Source organism: Chamaea fasciata, unplaced genomic scaffold (genome assembly GCF_029207755.1).
Source record: "Chamaea fasciata isolate MVZ Bird 193981 ecotype frontalis unplaced genomic scaffold, bChaFas1.0.hap1 SCAF_1, whole genome shotgun sequence".
NCBI classification, from domain to species: Eukaryota; Metazoa; Chordata; class Aves; order Passeriformes; family Sylviidae; genus Chamaea; species Chamaea fasciata.
The window spans coordinates 115,566,260-115,592,420 of NW_027094086.1; the positions used below are offsets into that span (position 1 = coordinate 115,566,260).

At 36.6% G+C, this 26,161-nt stretch overlaps 1 protein-coding gene across 6 annotated transcripts in view; it reads left to right on the forward strand.

The window, feature by feature from the left end:
* The window catches only part of ZNF385D (zinc finger protein 385D), a 413,504-nt gene that overhangs the window by 59,910 nt on the left and 327,433 nt on the right, over positions 1-26,161 (forward strand). Inside the window, exon 2 of one of the 6 annotated variants that reach the window (XM_066194586.1) lies at positions 18,414-18,507. The exons of 4 other annotated variants lie outside the window; for them this stretch is intronic. The gene's annotated coding sequence lies outside the window, so the exon portion shown is untranslated. Of the gene's footprint in view, positions 1-18,413; positions 18,508-25,927; positions 25,947-26,161 lie in introns of those variants that run through there. One more of the 6 variants, XM_066194602.1, reaches the window with a different exon arrangement.

Genomic DNA, 26,161 nt, shown 5'->3' on the forward strand with positions numbered 1-26,161 from the left:
GTTTGGATAATTCATGAATTTTCCTCCTTTTAATCTTGAGGAACTGGTATTTGGAAATGCACATGTCAGAAAAGATTTCTTTAGGATATAATGGCACGGATCTACAGCTTGCAGAAACAATAACTGAGGAGGCTGCTGGGGCTGTCACGTCCCTCAGAGGAGATCTGGCACAGGAAGGGATCTTGTTCATGAATCATTGTGAGAGGAATGTGGGCCCATAGGGCTTCCTGAGGCCAACCATCTGGCACATTGATGTTGAACTTGAGTGTATAGCCCATCCCATGGTGTAGAGAAGGAGTTTCTGGAAAACCGGTGCTATTTACTGCCTTCTGGAATTTCCTGTTTTCTGGTGCATTTGAGGTTGCAGTCTACATTGTTATTTTCACAGCTATGTGCAGGTTCTGATGTACATTGTATAGAATCAGGAAAGACAACCACTCGTAACATCTTTCTTCAGGGAAACCTTGACTTTTTATTATTCATGTTATCTTTAAATAGGTCAACATTAATGCAGTATTTCTAAGCCCATATTTTCCCCAATTTCTTGATTTTCTCATTCTTCAAATTCTTCTTTGGCAATTTTTCTCCCAGGCTGTGTGAATTCCGGGTGAGATTGATTACAGTACATAATTAAGATACATAATTAAGATTCTGCTTATCATACAAGGGTGGAAAAGAAAATAATTTAGTTCTTCTACTTTCCTTCTTGGCTAATGTAAAATTCATTTTTTTTACATCGTATTAAAGGTCGTATTTTTTTTTCCTATCTCTCTTCTTTGTACATTATGCCCAGTTTGTACTTACTGTGGCTCTGAAAATTTTTTCACCCTGAAGTTCCTGTGGAAGTGAAAGTGGGAATATGATTTTGAATATGAAAATTCAGATTTTTACATTTGTGTCAGATATGTATTGGATATTCAGTAAATTTTGGTTTTACATTTTCATATCTTCCATTTAATGTATTTTTACAAGAATGATACTGGCCAGTTTTGATAGAGGGAGATGAAAGGCCAAAATGCCTCTACTGAAAGTTTCAGAAGTAACATTCCTGTTTTTATAATTGAACTTTTTTATGTGTTTCTGAGCTATTACCAAGTAGCAGCTGATGTGGGGAGGGAGAGGCTTAAGTGGGTATAAAACCTTTTATCAGGCATTTTTAATTTTTGATAGATATCTGTACATTACTTACTAAAAATTGACAACCAGAGTCATGGTGTTTGTGAAGGTTCTCTATATTTATGTGATGAATTGTACTCTAGCTCATATTGTGGACCTGAATCTTCTACTGACTTAACTTTCAATGGAGTATTGGGGAAGTAGATATCCCCAATGAAGTTAAAAAGAATAATTTCTTTAAAAAATATTTAAGCATACTATCCTTTCTGAAATGAAGGTAATACTAGCTACTTTAGAAAATTTCTTTGTATATAATGGCCATTACATGTCTTAGACAACAGAAGGAAATTTGGGGCACAGAAACACTTTTACAGGTTAAACTATAAATTTTTATGTATATGCACTCCTCTTCTTCACCTTCTATCCTCTGCATGATCCCTGCACTGAGTTCAAATGCTGTGCTGTGAAGAAATAGTGTTGTGTGGCTATGTTTTTTTTTTTAATTTTTTATTGTTCTTTTAGTTCAATAAATGGTGTCTGATTATGAAGGGAGTGAGTACTCTTTTGCAAGAATTGGCCTTCTTTGTTGGCAAATGGCGATGAAGACACGGAGAGGCATATTTTAAAAGAGACTGATCCAGAGAGGTGCCTTTGAAATAGCCGTGCAGGTTCTGCTTCATGCCAGCTTTGTGGTTGCTGACCACTGAAGGATGCCGTAGTCGTTCTGAATCTTTGAATTGATGATTATATGAAATAGGAAGAGGAAGGGTCAAATTGAAAACTGCATCAATTTATGTGGCTTTATTCTTAAAATAAGACAAATGAAGCACGAGGTTGTGTTCTGTGTGTAATATTTATCTGTTCCTGCTCTTCCATTCTGGTGGTGTTGCCTTTCCCTCAGAATGGTAATTTGTGGCTGCTGCATGACCACACTTGGCAGTGTCATGCGGAGAGGACAATTGGATACAGCTTTCTGGTCAGGCACAAAGGGGATTGCAAAATTGCTTTGAAAATTCAACCAAATTGAGTAAGTGGTTGTCTTGGTTAAACAAATAACAGTGAAGCTGCTAAAACAAACCAGATCTTTTTTATCTTGCCACTACTGTGACACCTTTTAGGATAAAGAGAGGAAGTACTATTCAGTTGGTCTGGAATGGTTACAGTTGTGAGATAATACAGATGGCTCTTCAGTTTGTTCACTAAGTCAGTATTGTACTTGGAGATATGCTTTACTGCTTGAATCACTCAACTGGCATGCGAGTGGAGGAATGTAAGTGATTTGGCAAGGATGCACTTTCAAATACAGCTATATATTTTTCCTTAACAGTAAATAAATGGAAAAGGAAATTATGAGGGTTTTTTTTTTTTGCAATGCATCATTCTCTTTAGCATTTTAAGCTTATTTTCAGGTGTTCTTCTGAATGTGCAGTTTTTTTCATCAAAACAATCTACTGGGAATTTCCTCAATTCAAATAAATCTCTAGGCAGCAGGTTTTTGAGACTTTATTTTAAATAAAACTTTAATGATTTTCCCCCCAGGATCTTAAAAGGTTTGATATGATTCACTTTTTATTTACTAAACTTATATTTAGATGTTTCCATTGATTGCATTCTGAACTATAGTAGTTTATCACAAAAATATCTTGTTCTCAACACAAGATAATATTTTGAATTGCTCTCCTGACTTGCCAATATGTGTGTATTTTGAAAATGTTTCCATACAGAGTATCTCTTGATATTTATATGTTTTAAGATAGAAATCCCGAGTTGTTGACCAGAGGAAGAGTAAATGCCTACCATGTTCTGTTCTTGCCATCTGATGTTGTGACCACCTTGCTGTATTACTCCCCACACCCGCCCAGGCTCTGAAGAAATGTGCAGAAATAATTACATAGATTAATCCCTCAAAGAAGGAGCCTGGTTCTTGGATATATTAATTGCACCTTGTTAGAAACTAGTTGGTTTATTTTTGCACTAACATAATATTAGAACATTTTATGATGGACGTGGTATTGGGTGAGTCTCTTGAGTAGCTTGGGACATTTGTCCACCAAGCTGGTGAGATTTGCTTTTTTCTTTCTGAAGTAAAAAAAACCCCAGAAACCTCCAAACCTCTAACTGATTCAAACTCCAAAGACCATGATTTTTCATGTATCTTTCTGTATAATGCTTAGACTTTTAGACGTCATGGAATTCATAAGTAATTTGTCCTTTTTTTTTTCTTTAGTCATTCTTTCAGCTGAAGACACATAAAAGGATACTATGCATAGTAATTTTGGGTTTTTTTAGGATAAGAGGAAATGGAATGAAGCGGTGCTGAGGCAGGTTCACGTTGCAGATTAGGAAAAAGCCTTTCACCCAGAGAGTGATCTATCCCTGGAATGGAGTCCCCAGGGAAGTGGTCATGCCTTCAAACCTCTCAAAGTTCAGGCATATGGTAGTCATATGGTTCACTTTTAGGTAGTCCTGTGAGGATCAAAGGGTTAGACTTGATGATTGTGATGGGTCCCTTTCAGCTTCAGTTATTCTGCGATTCCAGTTTGCATAGAAATGGAGAGTGACAGTGGTCATTAACATTCTTCTAATGAGAAAATTGCAATACTTAGCATATTGTAAGATAACACTCACAAACTGAGAACCTAAGTACATGTGAAGCATCTTATATTTTTGATAAAAAAGGGACAAATGTGCTGAGGGTTCGTAACAAAAAAGAAATTATAGATTTCGTGTTGCAGTTTTATTTAGCTGCAAACCAGTGTTGTAGTCAACAAAAGTTCAATATTAGCTTTCCTATAAGACGACAACTATAAAGCACAAATGTAAAATAGCTAAATGAAATATTTTCAGTGAATGCTTCCTACTTTCTTCATTTAATCTGAAGAGAATATTTTAGGCATTTTAATTTAAACTGATCTAGCTGCTCAGAGAAATATTTTGACAGTAATTCTATTCATGGATGTTTATCATTTTCATTGTAGAACATCTGTCTGCCTTAAATATACTGAATTTGCTAGTGAAAATTTCGTTCCAAATCGATTCTTGTAAATGTCTGGGATACTTGTAATTACTGTATCCAGCTTTAATACAAATTCTTTACGTATTCCTTGTGTCTTCTGCACAGTAATGTGATTTAGTAAAATGAGCCAGTGTCTAAAAGCAGGATTCAAAGTACATTTTACTCCATTTCTAAAATATGTTATTCTGTAATTGTCTTAAAAAAAGTTGTTTCTCTGTGGTAAGTCCTTCATGAAACCAGCATAGCAGCCGAATTGAAATAATTTTGAAATGCAGGATAGGTTTCAGTTATATCAATTTTAAATTCTGAATATCAACCATACTGCTATATACCTGAAATATGCTCTGCAGCTCACAAGATACCTGAGGTTGTAAGGCTCCCTCAATCCCACCTCAGTCAGATATTTATACAGATTGATGAGATCTCCCCTAAGCCTTCTCTTCTCAATTTCCTTTGTTCATTTGTGGCCATTTTTCTCACAGTTAAATTTTGGTACCTTATGATACCATGCCTTTGGTATATGGAGATTTTGAGGGATAGTTTTGGAAACTTTCTTATGGGATATATAATGCAAATTTAAATCCTGGATTGACAGATAACAGCATCTTCAGGTTCCTTTAAGCATAGATCAATGAATAGTAACAACGTGGATAAAAATACTAAAATTGTTCTAACTGAAGAAAGAAAAAAAATTTGAAGAAGCTATCTAGCTGTCAGAGGTTGAGCTTTAATCCTGTAAGTCACTACAAGAACACTGTGTTTTTGTAGTATTCATATGAATGATGCTGAATGAACCATGTGGTGGGCCCCTTTTAAATTACCAGATCAATGGTAGATTTGTCCATTTCCCATTGAAGACCAGTGGATCACTCTCTGTGAGTTAGAAAGAGTTGAAGTGAAAAAATAGGATCAATGCCTAAGAGAAAGATTTCTTAACAGTTATTTTTGAAATGATCAAATGCAATTCATATTTGAACTACCTCTTCATCAGAAGCCCACTCACCCAAACTTAGAACTCATGCATGCAGAAGGCAAAAGCAGTAATAAAAATGCGTGTTTACTTCTTCTGTGCAATAGGATGTGTATCTGCCTGCATTGCCAAGAGCACCAGGAATAGTTTCAAGATCCCATCTTTAAAAATACTGACAAATGTTGGGGAGTGAAAGGGGAAAAAGAAAGCTCATTGTGCATGACGTTGTTAAAAATTCCTTGAAAAAGGAATTGCAAAGGCTAAGTAGGAACTCTGTAGTGCCTGAGAAATTTTATTCTTGCTTCTGTTTTGGATTCACTGGAGCTTCATTGGAAGAGTCTTGAAACTTTAGCTAGTGTGCTCAAGCATGATGACGCCTCAGCCTTTTTGTAGGCATTGAAATTAGTCCTGCAGAAATATATGAATATAGTTCTTGTCTTAGAGATTCTGTCAGCAAGCAAAATTGTAATTATAACTGTGTACCGTAGCAAGTATATTATGAATCTCTCGATGAAGCAAAATGCAGGTATTTTAATTTTATGCACTTCTGTAGTACTGCTTCCTTGCACAGGTTGATAGGGTATGTACACCTGGAAATTGTAACAGGTCTTTCAGTAGTCAGGATTTTTTTTTTTTTGTTTTGTTTTGTTTTGTTTTGTTTTTGTTTTTGCTAATAAATTTTCACTCACTCATTTGATCATTTTCCCAGGGATGTTTGTACATCATGCAGATGATTGGAGTTGTTGCTGCCTAGAGAAACTCATGATCAAATACCTCTGAGAGCTGGCTTCACATGACGTCTAGGCTGACTGTCAGTATTGGATTCACTGCCCTGATGAGGAGTAGCTGATTTATTCATATGCTGCATTATGTTTCTCTGTCAGATTTCCTCTGCACTCACTGTTCTGGTGGAACTTAAGACCACTGTAGCTTCAGTTCTCACTAATTGGTTTCTGTGAAAATGTATTTTATTTATTTCTTGCATAGCTCTCCTCAGATTCAGAAATACAAAGGAATATTTTGAAATCTCAGGTTTTTTTATGGGTTGAAAAGAAATACCTTTGAAAGATTGGTTTTGGGTAGCCCAAAGCAAAGCAAACCACCTTTACTTTCCAATCTTTTTAACTTTGGTGTTAATTATGTTCACAATGTTAAAACTTTTGGGCAACTATAGAGATGGCCACCAAAATATGACCCAGAAAACCTACAAGCAAGTACTAAAAAAAAGAAATTAAATAATAATTTTAAAAATAATTAAATTATAAACCAGTCACCAGCTGTCAGTTTAATATTAAACGTAATACCTTGTTCTTACTATCCTATGCTTTTTTATCTTTCAAGCATGGTGCTCCTTTCACAAAGTACTGTAACACACACTGGAGAAATGGGAAGTCTCCAGGCCTGGTGTGCAGTAGTTACATTACCTGTTACTCTTATGTCTTATGTTTTTGGTTATTTATTTATTTATTTGTTTGGGTTTTGTTTTGTTTGCTTGTTTGGTGTTCTTTGCTGCTTGTTCTTTTCTTCTGTTCTTCATCCCATCCTGCTGCTGGAGCTGTCATGCTGAGACTTTATACTTTCCAAAACCTGCATCACTGCTGAATGCCTGTGTATGATTTTTGTACCCAGCTGTGGTAAAAGCGTGTCCTGTTAAGATGCACAAGAAAGGTGAGACTTCCTTGCTGAGGCAAGCCCATACAAAAACCAGAAGCATCACACAAAAGGAAATACCATTTAGCAGTATTTAAAAACATTTCAGATGGGTGGAGGGTTTTGGTGTTTTGTTCGTTGTTGGAGTTTTGGGTTTTCTTTTTAATTTTATTTTGTTATTTTATTTGACCTTCCTTGTCAAATGTATCTTGCTTCATGACTCTGTTTCTGTGTAACAGTCCTAAATTAAATATAAGTTTTGGGAGAGATTTAACTTTCATACGTTCTGTGAATGAGTTCTTGTTTTCCAAATTCTTTCTGTTTTCAGTGCAAGGCTAAGCTCATTTTTCACAAAAACTTAACAAGGAAATATGAAGGAATTTTGATTGATGCTGTATATTTTTTGAATGACTGACTGCCAAAGAGAAAAGGGAGATAAATCTATTTTGGACATCTCAACCAGAAGCACATAGCCTTAATGGTATGGTAGGAAGCATTTATAAGACTAGATGTATTCAAGATTTCACCCATAATACAGACCAGTTCTAGTGATCTCTGACAGAAGTTTGAAGCAAGGAGACTTAAGTGACCCTCAGCTGGAACAGAAATAAAAAGTGCTTACACTGTGAGGAATTCCTACAAATATAGTCTCTGTCCTCAGAGAAGGGCAAAATACTCTTTCTTAGCAACTAACAACAGAAAAAGTTTTCTTCTTTAGCTGTGGTTTAGCTTTTCATCTTTGGCATTGTCTGAAATACTATCATTCTTTCATTTAGTGTGCTAATTACGTGTTCAGCTTCTGAACTATTCCAACATTTATGGTTTTTGCCCTTAAACGTCAACCTACCTCGTTTTTCCTCTTCTTGTATTTTTATGGGTGATGATTAATATTCCTGTCTTATGGGGTCTTCTTAACGGGACCTTTCTCTGCTGTGTCAATTTAATTTTGAATTTAATCTTTTCCTCTGATGTGCTTTCTGTTCCTCCATTCTTAATTAATCTGCCAGTTTATGCTGCATTCTATAATCCAATTGTTAATGAAACTAATGAAAAATATTGGACGGATGACACATCCCAATACAGCTTGTTAAAACATACAGCTTGGTCAGTTTTCTCATAACTTAAGCATTATTCTCCTAGAAGTTTCACTTAGAGTATTTTTTACAAGATTTCTGCATGGGGAAAAATAATGTAAAATTGTGTCAAATGGCTTTGAGAGTTGGTGTATTCTTCTTCTCTCCATAAGGCCCTTTACATTGCCAAAAGAGGACTTGAGGTGTTTTTACGTATCTCTTTTTGACACTTTCATGTTGGGTCTTTTTCATCTTCTTGATACATTTTAGGTACAAACCTTAATTATTTGGTATTTTTCCTCAAATTGAAATTAAACTAGATTGCCTGTAACTCCACAATTTCCCATAGTTTCCTCGGTCCAGTTTTTGACAGACTTTGTGTTGGCCCTTTCCTAGTTTTCTTACAATTTATCTGGCCTCGTTGAATTCTCAAAGAAAACTGACAACTCAGATTGCTGGATTATTTGGGGGTTTTTTGTTTGTTGGCTGTTTTTTGTTTGTTTCTGTTGTTTTGTTTGGTTAGGTTTTTTAACCATTGCAGAGCTTTGCTGTCAGCAGACAGCAAATAATCTTGTGGTGTTTGTACCCTAAGAGTGTTGCATATGGGTCAAATTCATCCTGACTCCAGTATTTTTTTCCCCACTGGTTATTTATGAACATAATAGTGAAGAACTGAAATGAAAGGGCAGACATCTGTTTCCTTGTAATATTTAGACAAAGAAGTTGTCGTGATAAGGAGAGCTATTGGAATATAAGCAAGTTTGTTTAGTGGAAAAGCTCAGCTCAACTACTTCCATAGTTTTTCTGCATGTGAAGGAGCATTTTGTTGTGTTCTTGCTTGGAAGTTCTCAGATTAAGTCACAGACATGAGATTGTTGTAGTGTTATGAATATTACTAATTAGATTTTCACTGTATAAATATTCTCTCCATACAGAGTGAGGCCAATTGACACTTATTTGTGCCTCCTATGTGATGGCAGTGCAAATCACTATGGAGAAGTAACTCCCCACAGGTTTGTTTATTTCCTTTCAAGGCTGCTTTTGCTGTTGGTGCAGGGATGTGCTGAAGATCCTCTAGGACCAAGGGGTGGCTTGGCTCAGATCCAGAATTCTTTACAGGTATCTAGGACTCAGAACAACTGATGTGAGCCTTTAAGAGATTAGTACCAGTATGTAAACTGCTCTAAATCCCTCTGCAGTGCACACTTGTATGGTTTTGCTGTGCCTGGACTGTCTGCCTTAGCTGGAGAAGATTCCTTGCTTCAGACAAGCACCTGTTTCAAAAATGCTGGTCCCGTCATAGGCTTCAGAGTCTGCACTATGTGCTTTGGGGACAAGTTCTTGTGTTTTCAAAGTCCTCATTTTAATGTCCAACTGTAAAAAGGACAGTGAAATTTGGGTTCCTTTCTCTCCTGTTGTTAATTTTTTTCCCATGTGAATTACGTCAATTATTGAAGCAAATAAGCATAGCGTTTATTTAAATGGGGAACTTAAATCAGTGTCTGGTTCCCTAATTCTTTGCATTTTTCCTGACCTTTTCTCTTTTTCAAGACTGGTTTTCTTAGTTTATTGTAAAAAGCAAGAATATAGATTTGTGCTTACAATTCAAATTTTTCCTTCCGGAGCAAGATTGCAAGGAGTTCTGTTTCTTGCGTAAAGATAAGGTAGTAAGGTTAGTCAAAACTCCACGACTGGTGCTTTTTCTTATGGGAACTGCACCAATTACATGAATACAGGAGCATACCATTGGGTAAAGTCATGAAGTATGTGGGCAACTTCAGCAAGCATCTGAGTATTTTCTACTCCAAATATTAGCTGAATTTATCTATTCTCTGCTGAAACACATGCAGTATACTGCTCCCTAAACAGGGTGACAGCTTGAATGTTTTCTATGCTGAGAGTGTCTTTTGAACACCTTGTTTCTGTTCCAGAGAACATGTATGAATGCAGAAGACCTGAAAATTATTAAAAAATCCTTCATAAAGATCAGAAAGGAGAAAAAAAAAAAGAAGTGATACATTAAAATCTGCCTTGTTAGAAGTTTTGTACAAAATTCTGCATTTGGATGTAGTTCCCTCAAATAAAACAATAGACATTGAAGCCACCATTATTAATCCTAAATATCCACTTTTTTCTTTTAGGTGTAATCTTGGTGATGCATTGCTTAGTAGCAGAAAATAGCAAACCTGAGTAATAACAAACCTTGATTATGAGCATGCCTTTCATTTTCTTATGACAAGTGGCACGCATGAATGTGTGTGTATATGAACAAAAAATTGGTTTATGCAAAAATATGGATGTAAGTGTTCTTTTTCTTCATGTCTTATACTTTGCTAAGGTAAAAAAAAGACTGAGATACTGCATGCAATTTGATAAATAATCTGATTTGATTATAATATTATAAATTCTAGAAAGCTTACCAACACCTGCCTTTATTTTATTACAGGGAACTCAATTTTACCCATGTAACTTTTTATTACAGTTCTGTTTAGAAAATTTCCACTTTCTTATTTGCATGTTATGTTCTCTGCTTCCCTTTCTACACCTTAATGGGCATGAACATTTCTCAGTGAGATGCTTTCCTTAGAACCATGTCAGTACTGCATGCTGCCCATTGAGAAATCCTCCTCCACAGATTGAAATGAAGGAAACTAGGAAATTGTGGTAAATTATAATTGCATTGTAATTAAGAATAGGGTTGAAAAAGAAATTTTTTTTTTCTGATGTAGGACCAACTAAGTATTCCTTAGAGGCACTAAGTTATTAACATGCTAATGATTTTTTTTTTAATTCTGACCAAGTTGTAGCCAGCATGAAAATTGCCAGCATTGACATTCAAAAGAGTTTTTGAATTGCTAAGTGGAAAATTGAAGAGAAATTGATGTTTTACAGTAGAGTGGATCTTTGATTAAATGTTACATGCAATCACCAGTTTTTCCAAAAAGGTGTGGGGTGTAGCTCACTTCAGGAAATACCGTGCTTGGTACAAATGTTATACTCCTTATGTGAATGTGTTTTATGGGGCATGGGTAATATTGTAGTCTGTGAATCACTATTCCCATATTAAAATCACTTCATGTTAGCTAAAAAAGAGGAAGGACTGTAAATAATTGCCAGGAAGCGGAACAATGCAACTCAGACTGATGTCTCAAGTAAACATATTATTTACAGTAATAGTAGGGAACTTGAATGAAACAACCAAACAAACTCTTGGTTGCAAGAGAACTCATGTCCTATCTATAGCTGCAGGATTATACTGTGATATACTGTTAAATATTCCCAAGGTTTAGTAGTTTTCTCTTATTTTTTTAGCTTGCTTTTGTTACAGATTTAATATGATTTCATTTGAATTAAGGATTTGAGAGAACTGTTCTTGCTTTTGTGATTGATTGGTAAATAATTACTAGAAATGCCTTCTAAAAGGGCAGAAAAGGGCCCCTTGCTTGTCGTGATCCTTAAATCTACAATGCCAAGGCAGAGGATGAAATATCTGTCCTTGAAACTTCCTGCTAGAATACTCTTTGTGATACGAAGATGCATAAAATGAGTGTTCTGGTTGCTGTTGTTGACATAGAAGAATTGATGTTTACTAAGGTATGTTGGATGTCTTTAACATCTGAACAATATGACTTGAATTTATTTTGTTTCTTTTTGGCAGCCAGTAGTGTGGATGTAATATGTTTTAAATCAAATTGCTGGATTCAGAGCAAGTTCATTAAGGACTTTGATAATGAAATGTTAGAACAAGCGAATTGCGTTTCAACATGAATTAAAGCAAGCACAAGTTTAACAAGGTTTGTGAACTGGACTGAATTTATTAGGCTTTCCTTATCTTCCCTTTTATGTTATTAATTGAAAGAATATGCAAATCAAATAGAAACTCTGAGGATGTGAACCCATAGAAATTAAAGATAAATGCATGCTGTACCCTGAAGTCCTGAGTTTCAGTTTCTGAAGAGGGTTGATGTTCACCAGTTCTGGGCTTTCCCCCTATGATCTGGTTGGAGATTTTCACATATCCAGTAAAATTTGGTTACTGAATTCTAGGTGTAGAATTACATAAACTTTTGGAGACAGTGAGCTGTTGAAAAAGTGCCATTGTTCCTCAGTCATTGCCTATGAACTGTATTTCTGTTATAAAAAACCCAAGAGTAAGGAAGCTGGCATGTCAGACTATCCACTTGCTTCTGTAAATCCATGTCCCTCTCTTCTCACCCATTCCCAGGAGATTTGGGCTTTATCCCTTTGCTAGGAAACTTGCATGTCATTCCCTTCTGTCAAGTAACAGTATTTGAAACAGTCTCTCTAGAAGTGATCAGAGATGCTATTTTTGTACAAGATCATGCTAAGTTCAGTGGTGGTATTGATTTGTGCGGAGTTCAGACCACACACTGGAAATACTGTGTACAAATACAATTAAGATAAGCCTAATTCAACTTCTTTACTGGAGTACAAACAATAAGCATTCATTTACAAAAGTAATTTTATTTCTATTGAAGGCCTAAAGTAATTCAGATTGGGGGAGCTCCTGATGGCATTGTTATTGCCAGGATATACTCTGTCTGTGTGTGGGAGTGTGTGTTTGCCTCTGGTAGATGACATTGGCTGCATTGTGAGCGGAGTTCAGTGTTCCAAGGAAATGGTGGAGAGGTCAGGGAATGATTCATCCTCACTCAGCTCTCCCCGGGGCAGTAGAGGTGCATGGTGGGGAAGGACTGACACGCATGGGCATCACAGATTGCCATTCCCGTCCTGTAGCTGGATGCTGATTCGTTCCAGCAGGAGTTTTGCTTACTCGCTCTGCTCACTGGCTTTTGTTTTCAGGTGTTAGAATTGTCCTTTTCAAAAGGCTGCCTTGAGCTAACAAAATCCTGATCTTAACTTTGATTCCTTTGCTGGCCACTCAAGTTTTCTACATTCTTTGTGCTTGCCAAGATGAATACAGTTGTCTCTCAGCTGGGTTAAATAAACATCGTAAAAATTCAGTCCATCCCAAACATGATACAATATTTCCCTGAATTGAACCAGTGAAACAAAATCCAGGGGAAGAGTCTAGAAGAAATAAACAAACTAGTTTTTAAATTTTGAACCATAATTCTCACAGAAAAGCATGTCCTGCCAAGTACCTGTCCTCAGTCTGTTACTCAAATGCAGCTAACTTCTCACTCGTTGGGTAATTCCTAAATGTGTGTAAAGATACTTCTACCTGCAGCCTGCAAAATCTGTCTCACACTCTTATGGTAATAACATTCAGCTGTTGGGAAATTTTACAAGTACAAAGCATTAAACAAATATTGGCTAATTAATTGAATAATTTAATTTAATAATTTAAAGAACGAAGTATACTTCCAGGAATGCAGAAGGCTGTGCTTAGCACATAATAAGTAGCAATACATGGATTTTGAGTGTCTTTAGCAGATTTAGAAGACAGATTGTATTGTGTGAATACATTTGGATAAAATGTCTTAATCTGATATAATTTCACATTTATAATGACTGGACTTCATGACACAAAATTGATAAAAGTGTCATGATTTTTTTTTTAAACTCCATGTGACTAGTGAAAATACTTGCATGTTTCCCCTATCTAATGATGTTTTTATGATGGAATAGTACATTAATTATTATACTGTGATTGCTTATTTTAGAAATTACGGAACTATCCATGTAAGTTAGACTAAATCAACAGAGTATATTAATTGCATGTATACATAGGTATATATATACTTATCTCTCTCTATTATCTCTGTATCTCCCCCCTTTTTTAATTTCTTTTTCTTCACTAATGAGCTATTAGTAGCGTGGGTTCTTGTTCCATATTGTGAAAACAGAAAGCTCTTGTGTACATGCTCAGAAATGTGATTGTTTATGGAAGTAGGTAACATTAGCAAATGGCTTCCTTCAGGTCCTCTGCTTCTTTCATTACTCCTGCAAATTAGTGGAGCCCAAAATCTCATATCTGAAGGATGAGCTCTGCAAAGTCAGCATGAGAGGAAAGCTCAGGGTTGGAATAGCTTGGTTTCATTATGTTGCTTTATGCCAGAATTTACCATGTTTTATTGTACATTTTGTCAAGGTTGCTGGTTTTTATCTCTGTGGTGAGCAAAGGCTCCTGCTGGCAGTATAAAAGGCTCTTGGTGCATCATTTGTCAGCTAATCCCACTGTTAAAAAATGCTCTCTCAGGAGAAGAAAATCCTGTGCTATCTTCACAGTTGTGAGAAAATATTGTGCCACTGTGAAGCTTACTCATACCTTAGGTGTTGGCTACCCTCTTTAATTTCATATTTCGCCACTGGGATACTTCTGCTTCAAGTCAGTTTGCCCTCAGAGGAGACCCATCCACATTCTGGTATCTCTCTTGGTGGTTCATGTGGTGACAGCAGGAGTGGTAGCTGCTTTGTTTCCTACCATAGCACCTGTTAGTAGGTGATTGTGGTACTGGCTGTGATACTTGGCTGTAATTGAGCACACACCAGGAGGCCATTACATGGCGTTCATGTGTCCAGCACATGGCAATCACGTGGCAAACATGTGTCAGGCACATGCCTGGCACATGTCATTCACATGCCAATCGTGTGCCTGGCACATGACATTAGCACATCCATCATCTGGCAGTCAAGAGCCTGACACTTTTGTACAGAATAAAATTAGAAATCTAGTGACTTAGAGTTGCTTGGGCTGTAGGGCTCAGAGGCTGTTGCTTGTATTTCTAATTAACGTTTAAGTTTCTGCAAGGAAATTTGAAAAGCTGTTCTCACTTTGTTTGATTAATTTTTAAGTAAACGAAGACCCCTGCAGAAATGCTTGATATAAGAATTATCCAGTATAGATGATCACTGCTTTGGTTTGTGCATGAATTCTCCTTGTGATAAAGGTTTCAGAATTTGCTGAAGCAGCAAAAGATTGGTGATGTGGAATGAAGTTCAGTCAATGAAGAGTGATAAGTGCAGTGATCAATAAGTGGGTGATTTGTGAAACACAGTTGTTTACAGTGAGTGCGCGTTGGTTCCAGATGTGTTTGCTGTAGGGGCAAGGCATGCTGAGGCGGAAAACAGTGTTATACTGCAAGGTAAGCCATTCCCATTTTCTTGCTGACAGTCAAAGTTGATTACAAATGGCATTATTTGGCTGGATTTAAGTAGTGCAAAGTAAAATAATGATGATTTTGTCTGAACTAGGGAAGTGAGGGATAGGATGCAGTAGTCCCTTGTGTGCAGTGGCTTAGGGGAAGGTCACTTGTTCAGTTGTTTGGTTTTAGGCTGTGGTTTTGATGGCTTTGCTCACATGCAGTGTTAACTCTTCATGTGCCTCTGTGACAAAATGAAAATGTGACAAGGATTTCAAATGGATTGCCATTAAAATGAAGCAAAAGTGAATGAATGTGTATTGAGAGATAAATTTTTTTTAACTTGGTTGCTCATAATTCAATAGTTTTTCATCTGTCAAAGAAACTTCTCAGGGAAGAAACAACACAGGCTTACAATTGAAGTAGTAATTTGACATTGTTTGGATGTTATTAGCTTATAGATCTTTGGTCACATATTGGTCACATATACGTTGGCTATTATTTTAATGAATTGTAGCTTTGTGAGTCATACACTCAACAGTGAAGTTTTAGCTATTGTAATCTGTGTACTTTTTAATCATTAAAGGTTTCCCTTTTCTGATTTTTGTCATATAATTTCTTACTCATGCAGGTAATCCCATTAAAATTCACTGAGATTGCTAGTGTGAATAGTCTGGTAGTCTGGGTCTAAATTAATAAAGGAATCTCATTTCTATTCTTCTTGAGTACAGGTATATAAAACACTGAAAGTGCTTTAAGTGTTCTTTAACTCAAGGTGTAAAAGACACCATAAATTTAAAAAGTGACAAGAACAGCAGAAATTATGGTGACTGCTGAGATGCTGAAATTACTATGAATTTCCTTTAGTTAAAAGGAAAATGGGGATCTGATTCTGCTTTTCTTGCACTGTATTTATGCCAGTGTAGTGCCACTGACTTCAGTGGCTGTCAACCTGACTTGCATCTGTGTAGTGTGTATGAATATATATATATATACACATCTTGCCATTTCAAGAAGACTGATCCAGTTAGGTATCTGCGTTTTTGGTGGGGAGAACACCATGCTGTAAAACTTTGTCAATACCTAAAGGTCACTACTATCACCTGTATTTAACTTTTCTCTAACTTCTCTAGAAAGTACATTTAGGTCAAAGTTATGTACTTATCCAGCGATCTGCAGTGTTTTAGGTTGAGGTGAATTGGAGAAAGTAATTCTGAGAAAAAACCTTGAAGCATCAGGCACTTTAGTATTTTGTCAAGTGCTCTAACCTTTTGCCATAAAATTATTTTTGAAATGAGTTAATCTTGAAAGTTTCATATATTTTATCAGTAGTCTTAAATGACTTTTACTGCTAACGAGTGTTTTAATGCAAAGTTGAGTCATCATTCTGAAAAATAAATAGTTGAGTAAATCCCGGGGATTTTTATAAACTTGTTCTATGTATAATGGAGTGTCTAAGCTGCTTCATCTGAATCAGCATGCCTGAAGGAATAAACTTCATAGATCTTCCAGGGCTTTGAATTCTGCCATGCATGACTTCTCAGGGCTTTTCAACATTTTCAGCCTTACCCAACCGGTTGAGAGAAGTTGCAGATGGCCAGCAGAGCTAGAAGGATTTTACACACTCAGCAGCAGTCGTTTTTGCAGATCACAGTGGCTGAGCAAAGTGCTCAGGGTCTGCGCTATGGGCACTTGCTTCAGGGAAGCGCTGCTGTGAAGGTCTCCCAGAGAAAGCTGGAATGCATCAGCTATTTTACTTTCTGTGTGTGTGGTGTTATTCCCATGTTTCCGTGTTTCTTTTTCAAAAATACATCCCTTCATTGGAGGATGTTTTAGAAAGAACCATTGATGCTTTTTAATGATTAGCAATGCATGCTACATATATACCCCTGGACTATGCTGTGCAGTCAGTAATTTCAAACAGTGGCTGACTTTTAGAAGCAAAGTGAAGCAGCATTTCCTGCTTTGGAGGGGAGATGTGGGCTTGTGTTCTCTAGTTTGTCCATGTTTTCCTGCATTTCCGTACTTTTATTGTGGAATTATATATGTCCAAATTCCGAATAGGTAATGTATTTCAGAGATCTTGCATCAATAAGCACTTTTTGAAATAATTTCAAACCCTCCTCTTACACTTAAGAGCTATTTTCATATGTGTGCCTTATAAAAAATAGAAGCAAATTCTCTCTGATATGCCCTGCCTTCATTTTCCACACAATTCAACAGAGGAGTGAAATACACTCGTGAGAAAGTAATGCAAGGAAAAAGCTAGTGCAATAACTATGTCATTGCCCAGGACATCCTCTTAGGTCCTGATATTTTATGATACGTTTTCCTGAACCTACATTGGCGTGTACACTCACCCTGTGGGATTACAGCAATCGTGCCTTGAAAATATATTTACATTCTCTAATAGTGAATCACCTGAATTTATCCCAAATAAAAATAAATCATCCCACTTTCTGTATTCAGTAATTAGATTCCTTTTGCACATTTTTATTTTTGATGCATAAGCGTTTCTATAAATGGATTACATCTGGGTACTGTGATGAAAAGGTTATTAGAAATGTGACACAGACAGATAGTCCTTGTGTTAAAATAATTCCCCAGTGGCATAAGCGAAGCTCTACGTTGGCCTTGTGTGACTGTAACAAAAGATTTTAGCTGCTGCTCTGGGACACTGTGTCATCCCAAGGAAACATAAATAGGTGCAGGTCCTACAATTTGTTTTTCAAATTTTTTTTTTACCGGTACATGTCCAGGATAGTCTGATTTGCTAGACATAATTTTTAGATCCCTAGCATTGATGAAGAGATTCAGATAAATGTATCATTGACATGCAGAAACATGATATCAGCTGTGGAACAATAGCAAAGGCATTGTCTGTCAAGCCATTGTAGAGAATAAGCTTTTTAAGTTCCACACTATATATTTATACTTCGCAACTAAAACTGTAACAGCTACCCAAAAACCCACATGCTGTAAACTAGCAGAAATTATGTTCATATTACCATGAATGCAGGGGTGAATGCAGTATTTAAAGAAAATGCAATCCAAAGTTCAAGAGTAAGATAAACAACAATAACTTTCACAAGCACTTGCAAAAACATCTGCTAACCTTTCCAAACACAACAGACTTTCACCTTGATGTGTTTGCATTGCTTGGAAAATGATCTGCTCTCCATTAAATTCAACTCTAAATGGCCCAGTGGGTGTAATGAAGCGATAACATAATAATAAAAAAATCCCTATACTTGTAAATGCTGCCAGAGCTTTCTGAATGTTTTATAATGAGCAGATAATCTGAAAAAAAATAGTTCCTGCTGTGAAAGGATAAATGATAATATTCAAACATAAGACCTTTTCGGCAAGGTTTTTTTTAAACAGAGGTGTTTTTAGAAATGCATTTAGAGAAAGGCAAAACTAGAACTTTTTGTTTGATTTAGAAATATATTCCAAAGGGTAACTGATTGTAGTACTAAAATTGCTCTCTTTTGGTCTTCTATGGTTCCTGTGTTTTCAAGGTCTTTTGTTTAAAAATATCCACGCAGCAGTTCCCTAAAACAAAAGTATAACAAAATGGACGGGGAGATTGTCTTTTGGATGTTTTTATATGTGGTAAGTATTACTATTTACTAGTACCTTAGAAGATTTGAAAATTCAAACCATAAAACACTGAAAACCTTTGGAAATTATCTTTCAAATGACAACAAATAATAATTTCTAAAATTGCTCATATTAAAAATAAACCTCACAAATTTTTCACATTTCTCCTGAACTGATAACAAAAAAAATCTTATTTTTAGCTATCTCTTGCTTGTAGCCCTTAATTTCCTCTTCCTCACTGTTACTACATTTATTACCAGTTTATTTTACTCCATTTCATGTTTAATGGCTGCATTTTTTGGTGCATAACAAAGATTTTAGGGGTTGAACTGTCTTTCTAGAAATTATTATTCCTTTTTCTGCAAAGTCTGGGTTTTTTGGGAAAGTGGTGGTTGCTTATTTTTTAAACTGAATTCCCACAGAGCTTATTCATGTGCCTTGCCGTTTTAATTCTTTTCCAATTTCATTTTGTAGATGTGTTTTCATAAGCATATTGCCAAAATACTTATTTCTGAAAACTTAATCATAAAAGAAAACAAAAGTGCCTGTGTATCCAAAGAGATAACCTATCAGCAAACTTGTCACAAACACTAACTGAAACTTAATTTTAAGAATTGCCGACTTGGATACAGTGGTAGTTAGTGATTGTATTGGAGTGTTAAAAATGGAACTTTCTTGTCTGCAAAAATGAATTGCTTGTTGTGCCCAAGCAGCTGTTCATACTCTTGCTTTCTGCTGAGATAAAAGTTTTCATTGGATATTTAGGTACTGGGAAAACTAAAGATATTTAAGGTGGGAAATGGCACTTATAGGATATCTGGATGACAGGTTGTGGGCTGATTTCACATATGGGAGTTGATCCAGAGAGACTGTAAAAAAGTGATTTTTGTCCATGAAATCAAAAGTAATATTCTTGTATCAGCAATGGTGTGACCAGCAGCACCAGGGCAGTGATTGTCCCCCTGTACTCAGCACTGGTGAGGCCATGCCTCAAAACCTGTGTTCAGTTTTGGGGCCCTCACTGCAAAAGGAGCATTGAGATGCTGGAACATGTCCAGAGAATGGCAAACAAAGCTGGTGAAGGGTCTGGAGCACAACTCTGATGAGGAGCAGCTGAGGGATCTGGGATTTTTTAGTCTGGAGAAAAGGAGGCTCAGGACCTTATTGATCTCTGCAGATACCTGACAGATGGGTGTGGCCAGGTGGTGATTGGTCTTTTCTCCCTGGTAACAAGTGATAGATGTCCTCAAGTTGTGCTAGCAGAGTTTTAGACTGGATATTTGGAAAAATTTCTTCAACAAAAGGATTATCAAGCACTTGAACAGGCTGCCCAGGAAGCTGATGGAGTTGCCATTCCTGGGGGTACGGAAATGACATGTGGATGTGGCTCTTGGGGATGTGGTTTAGTGGTGGACTTGGCAGTGCTGGGTTAACAGCTGGACTTGGTGATCTTAAAGATCTGTATCAACCTAAAAGATTCTCTGAATATAATTCCCTATGCTGTTTTTTTCCCTTCCCTTTAAAATCTATTCTGACTACCTTCTCAGAAGTATTACTAAACCCAAGGTTTTGTCCAGCAGAGGCAGCCTGAATTGCAGTTGGATGTTTGTGTCCCTTCTTTTTGAGTTCAGTCCCCTCCAACTGCCATTGACAGGAATTTCGAGGCTGTGAACACAATTTCCGTATGCAAAAATCAAGAATGTGGAAAAAAGTAATGTACTTCTGATTGCTTGACAGCAACAATTTTTCTTGATAGGCAGAGCTGTACCATTTGTTGTGTTAATTACTGCCTCAGGTACAAGGTCTGTACCACAATATACTGCTGGTGGAGAGGGAAGTGACGAAACAAACACAAGCTGCTTGCTTTACCTGCATGGGAAGAGCATCCCTCTGGACCTGGGTACCACACACATGGCTGAACCCCTGTCTTTTTCTGGCCTTATTTTATGCAGAAATCTTTGTTTTCACAAGGGCCTTTTCTGAAAGCAGGTTGAATAAAAAGCAAATGAGGCAGTTTTTGTGGCTTCTAAGTCATCACAGTAGTGCTTCTCAGATTTTAGAAGCTGATGTTTGCAAATTAATTATTTGGCCTTTAAATAGTTCCAAACCACCCAAAGTGCTCCATTATGTTAGCACAGGCTTGAGAAATAGATATGTATTACTAGCTAATTGAATAACATATGGTGTTGATTAGTGCTTAGCTCTTTTTATAGAACTCAATTAAAAAACTGACTGCAGTATATTTGGAGACTATGAGATGTCTGTTGGTTGCTTCTGGCACGAGGGAACTGCTGAACCAAGGAACTATGAACTTTTTTGTTCAGTCCATCTATAAGTTCCTTTAGGATCTCTTGGTGCATATGACTGTGATGGGAGATAGGCTGGGGTTTGTTCATTTGCTGCAGTATTGAAATGCAGCCTTTCCTGAAAGATTTAAGTGCTCTCCCGGCAGAGCAAAACAAAAGCCCAGGCTTTTATTTTCTGTGCTATTGCTTAAGGTATACAAATACACTGTGATCCTATTTCAAATGGATAAGTGTCTATTCTTATAGGGTTCAGTTTGCAGAGATGCATTTCTTGGGAGAAGTCCTAGGACAGAGACACAAAATTGTAAAGACCTCCAACCCCAAATAACATCAGTCTCATTTTGCCTCATTCCCCCTGAGCAATAAACGTGTGTGGAAAACCTGCCTTTATTTCTTTTGCTTGATGCAGTTTTTGCTTAAGAGATTATTTTCCTCTTAGACTTCACAAAAACACCTGAGATGATGATGATTATGATCTTCTTATTATTCCCATGGATGATTGAAGTGGTGTAGCAGCTAGCTACAGTGATCAGACTGGGAGGGGCTGGTAGGATACAGAGAAACAATAAACAAGAAAACAAGATGTTTCTCTCCATGACTTTTCTCCCCCTGCCCCCACCTCCTGCAGAGATGCCTCTTTTTACTCTATTTTGTGTGGAATTTTTAAAGAGAAAATTGGTAAATATTGGCATTAAATGTGATTTGATCTGAGTTGTATTAGGCACATGGCAAGAAAAGATACTGAGTTTTATCCACAGTTTTACCGCTGACTAGTAATTTAGCTCTTGGGTATATGACCTGACATACTCTTCCTTGATTTTTAGAAGCAATTGATTATTCTTGCTACTAAAACTCATAGTAGAAAAGCCTTCCTACAGTGTAAAATTACTTAATGCATATATCTTCAAGGTTTCCACATCAAATTTTATTGTATTATGTGCTATTTGGTATTTAAATTTAATCTGAAAGGCTCAGAAAAAAGGAGGTCCTGAAAAATTGATGGGTTTCTAAAAAGCGTTTCAGGTCCGGGTTCATTCCCAGTCCACAGTTGCTCTTCCACTGAAATGATGTCCATCTATCCATCCATCCATCCCAGATGAGTCCTGCAGCATATCCTGAAGGTTACTCAGGTCATTTGGGAGGGATCTGTGTTTCACAGATGCAGTGGTTTCACTGTGAGTGACCTTTCACCGCTTTGCTGCTTCGTCCTTTTTGTTGTGTGTTTGTTCTGCCACAGCCCTGATGTACAAAATAGGCTGTTCATGACCTAATTTGCTCTGGGCTCTAAACCAGGAGCAGGTGCAACTCTGACCAAAACTGGAAAGCTACAGTGTTGGGATCATCCAGTGATAATGCGGGTGGAAGAAGCCAAGGATATTTTATTTTTGTATTCCTGATCCTTCCCCCAGGCTGCCCTGCCCCCATCATCCATGTTTAAAATAGATGGCAATATGATCATTTTTAGCTTCTCCCAGGAATACATTTCCAGAGCTAGAATTTTATTCAGTGAGATCAATTGAAGGTTGCAAAGGCAAGTTAGCGCTCATAGGCATTTTGGCAAAGGCATCACAAGTACCCAGTGCAGCAGGGAGTTTCAAGAAGCATACCATAAACAGGAAAACTTCAGCACAGAGATACCAGTTTTGGGAAGGGTCCTGCCACATAGCTTCACTCACAATGTGGAAAAGATTCCTAGAAGCCTAATGCAAAAGTCACTGTGCTGCAGTGACTTACATCAAATGGTGATGTCCTATCACTTGAAAGTTATAGCAACAAATTTATGAAGTTTGAAAAGATGAGAAAATTCCAGTTTTTACCAGAGGTCCTTTTGTGTAATATGCCAGTAACATCCCCCAAGTATGTGGAAACTGACAAGGTGAGGATATTGATAAGTGATCAGTCTCTCACTATTTTTTCCACTTTTCTCTTTTTATTTTCTTTTTGGAACATTGCATTAACAACAGTTTCTTGAAAGCAGCTGGTATCTCTCAACATTTGTTGTTATCTGTTGATATCTCAGAAAATAAGTATTATTATTATTACCTGTGAAAGTTCAGTCCTTTTAGTATTTGGAGAGACATCACAGGCAGAGCAAGATTCTTCCCATCTAACTTGAGATCTGCAGCATAGATATCTGCGAATGAAGAGGAATACTGTTTTCTGACAACAGAACATGTGAGTTTATGCTTTAGTCTGCTTCATAGTGAGATGACTCTCCATAGGCCTTCTTGGTGAAATTTAAAGTGTCTAGGAATTTAAAAATGTCTAGAGTCTGAGAATGAGTAACTGAGATGTAAACATCTGCATCTTTGATGATTGCTACTTTAATTTCTTTCACAGCTTTCAAAAGAAATACTAGAAATCCCTGAATATTGTAATTAGTGGACTTTATCCTTAATGCCCTGTCCATCTTTTCTATCCTTCAGCTATTGCAGGTATCTATTGTAGCAACCTGTCGGGAAGCAGACAAAAAGATATGCTTTAAGGTGTATAGAATCATAGGATGGTTTGGGTTGGAAGGGACCTTAAAGATCCCTTAGTTCCAACTATTGTGCCGTAGGAAGGCAACCTTCCACTAGGCCAAATTATGCAAAGCTCCATCCAACTTGGACTTGAATCCATCCAGGGATGGGGAGTCCACTACTTCTCTGGGTAACCTGTTCCAGTGCCTCACCACATCTATACTGAGGAACTTTTTACCCTAATATCTAATTAACGCATCCTCCTTAAGCTTGAGGCCTTTCCCTCTTGTCCTATCACTGCATGCCCTTGTGAAATGTCCCTCTTCAGCCTTCTTGTAAACCCCTTCAGGTACTGGAAGATTTCTCTAAGGTCACCCTGAAGCCTTCTCTTCTCCAGGCTGAGCTGAGTCATTTATCAGTGGCAAGAGGTCTGCATTAAATACAACAGACTTAGGTACACAGTGGTCTCTGGGATTTGTGTGCTCTGTTGGCCTCTTGAATGTACCCAACATGTTTTGAGTATTATGTACATGGAGCCAAAGTTACAGTGATTGATACAGTTCTATGCTGATAAGATGGTCTACAAACAGAACAATTAATTGTAGTAAAAATGAGTAAAATTTCCTTTCAATTTTCTTGAATAGAAAGTGTGCCATTGGCTTGCAGCTGAGAAGGTAAGAATTATTTTAGAGAAGGATGAGATTTCTAATCCCTTACTTTCAAGCACATTTAAGAAGAGAAATCCCCAGGAAGTAGCAACGTTATCTAAGCCAGCAAACACCGCAAATTGTAGTTGTGCTGGTTTTCCGTATGGGACAGTTTTCTACTTCACAAAGCTGTAATGTCGTGCAAAGTTCATTTTACTGGTAAGCATCATTGAGCCAAAATTGAGTTCAGAGCCCCAGGGAAAATAAATGTAAGCATTTATCCACAGTGCTATTTAAATTGGCATGAAATTTTGGGATATTGGTGTCCTAGTTCACTCATTTCTAATGCTCTGCAGGCTTCATTAGGACCCCTAAAATTGAGAAGCTGGCTTTCTTTTATGGGGACAAAACAGTTCTCTGCAAACCTGATGATTTTAAAAGATATGTAACCAGTACAGTTGACATGAACTCTATAATATGATGGCAGTGAAAGAGGATTTTCGTTTAAAGCCTATCCACATATTGCCGAGCTAGTAAGACACTAATAACAATTAAAAATGGCTTTTAAAGTTAAGTTTATCAAACCATATTCCATGTAATTTTCCAATAAGATGAAACATTCTTTTCCTCACCAATCAAAATTGCTGCCTGAAGATTTTTGCTCCAGAAACTGGAAGTATGCAATGATTCATACGTAAGCTGAAGGCCTGTTGCTTTCATGAGCTAGACTTGCATGTGTGTTGGTTTGAACACTGGTGGATGTTAACAAGATTTTAAGAAGTTGATTTTTTTCCCTGTTTCTTTAAAAATACTATTTGGAGTGCTAAATTGTATTTTAAAAGCATGTCAGCAAATTATACTCAAATATCTCTCTCTTCTTCATCCCTTGCCATCTTTATTTACTTGTCCATTAAAAATATTGAATAAGAATGACTCAGAATGTTTTAATCATAAAGTATTTCTGTTTTAAAAAAAAAAATCTTCACATTTTTAATTTTTTTAAATGGATCCTTTTGAGCACTGTTAAGTAATGCTGGCTTTACCGCAAGTGATTTTCACAGGTTTGTAATATGTCACTTTAGTCCTTTAGCACTGAAATTATATATTCAGAAATCACTGTGTATCTGTAAAGAAAATGTTGATGGGCTGTAGTGTAATATATATTTCTGAAACTTCTCTTTTCCGAGTTGTTACCTAAACTCTGGTTATAAATTACCCCCTTCCTCTGAGAGTGACATGGACATACACAAAAATGTATTGCACCTCTAATATTTCACATGCTTTTCTAAGGAACGCACGTAGTAGATGTACAAATTACTTGTTTCCAAGGTGGAATTTCCCTTATTATTTTATTGTGCCGTTATTGAGTGTGCATTTTTAAATTTTGTTTTCTGGAATGAGATTATAACACAAGACAAATTCTATATGCCAAAGATAATAATTTAATAGATTAGACTGTTTTAACTGGAATATTAGAAGGATGTAATAACAAGCTAATACATTTTATTAGGCTTCCAGCTTATGTGTGTAAATATTTCAAAAGGAATGAGACTTGCATGCACACAGCATACAATGTTTAATTTATTAGATTATATTTGCTTACAAAATTTTACATCTTGGTTGAAAAATCCGTTTTGTTATAGTAATCTTATGCCTATGTGTCTAGCACTTTAGTTCTAGAGATATATTGTTCTCGTAATTTTAAATTCATACTGCTCTCTAGTGGGGAATGCTTTCAGTGCAATAGATTATATTTTATATATATATCTTCATGTGCAACATGTATATATATATATATATATATATATATATATATATATATATATATATATATATATATATATATACACACCGGGATTACTGAGCTGTTACTGGCATCTAGACCAACTCAGTGAAACTAGTTCTGTTGTGATAGCATTTTAATCCTTATACTGCTTTGATTAAAGACTGAATTTACCAATTTAAAAATATTTTAGACAGGTGAATCTTTGGAGTGAATAGTATCTCCAGCAAAGTCCAGAAGGGGAGAGATGTTGGTAGGTTTATGCTTCTTTCTCAGGAGAAACCTCCTCCTTCAATTAGGAGAAATATGCTATAGGTCTGCTATTGAAAAACATCAGGTTTTCTTCTAAGCTTCTACAGTCTCACAAAGTCTTTTGCTTTGGAATGAATTGTTTAGCCTGCTTTCTCATCTCTTGCTTTCAACAGCTACACTCCTAGAAGAGTTGACTGTACACAGAAGCTGATATAA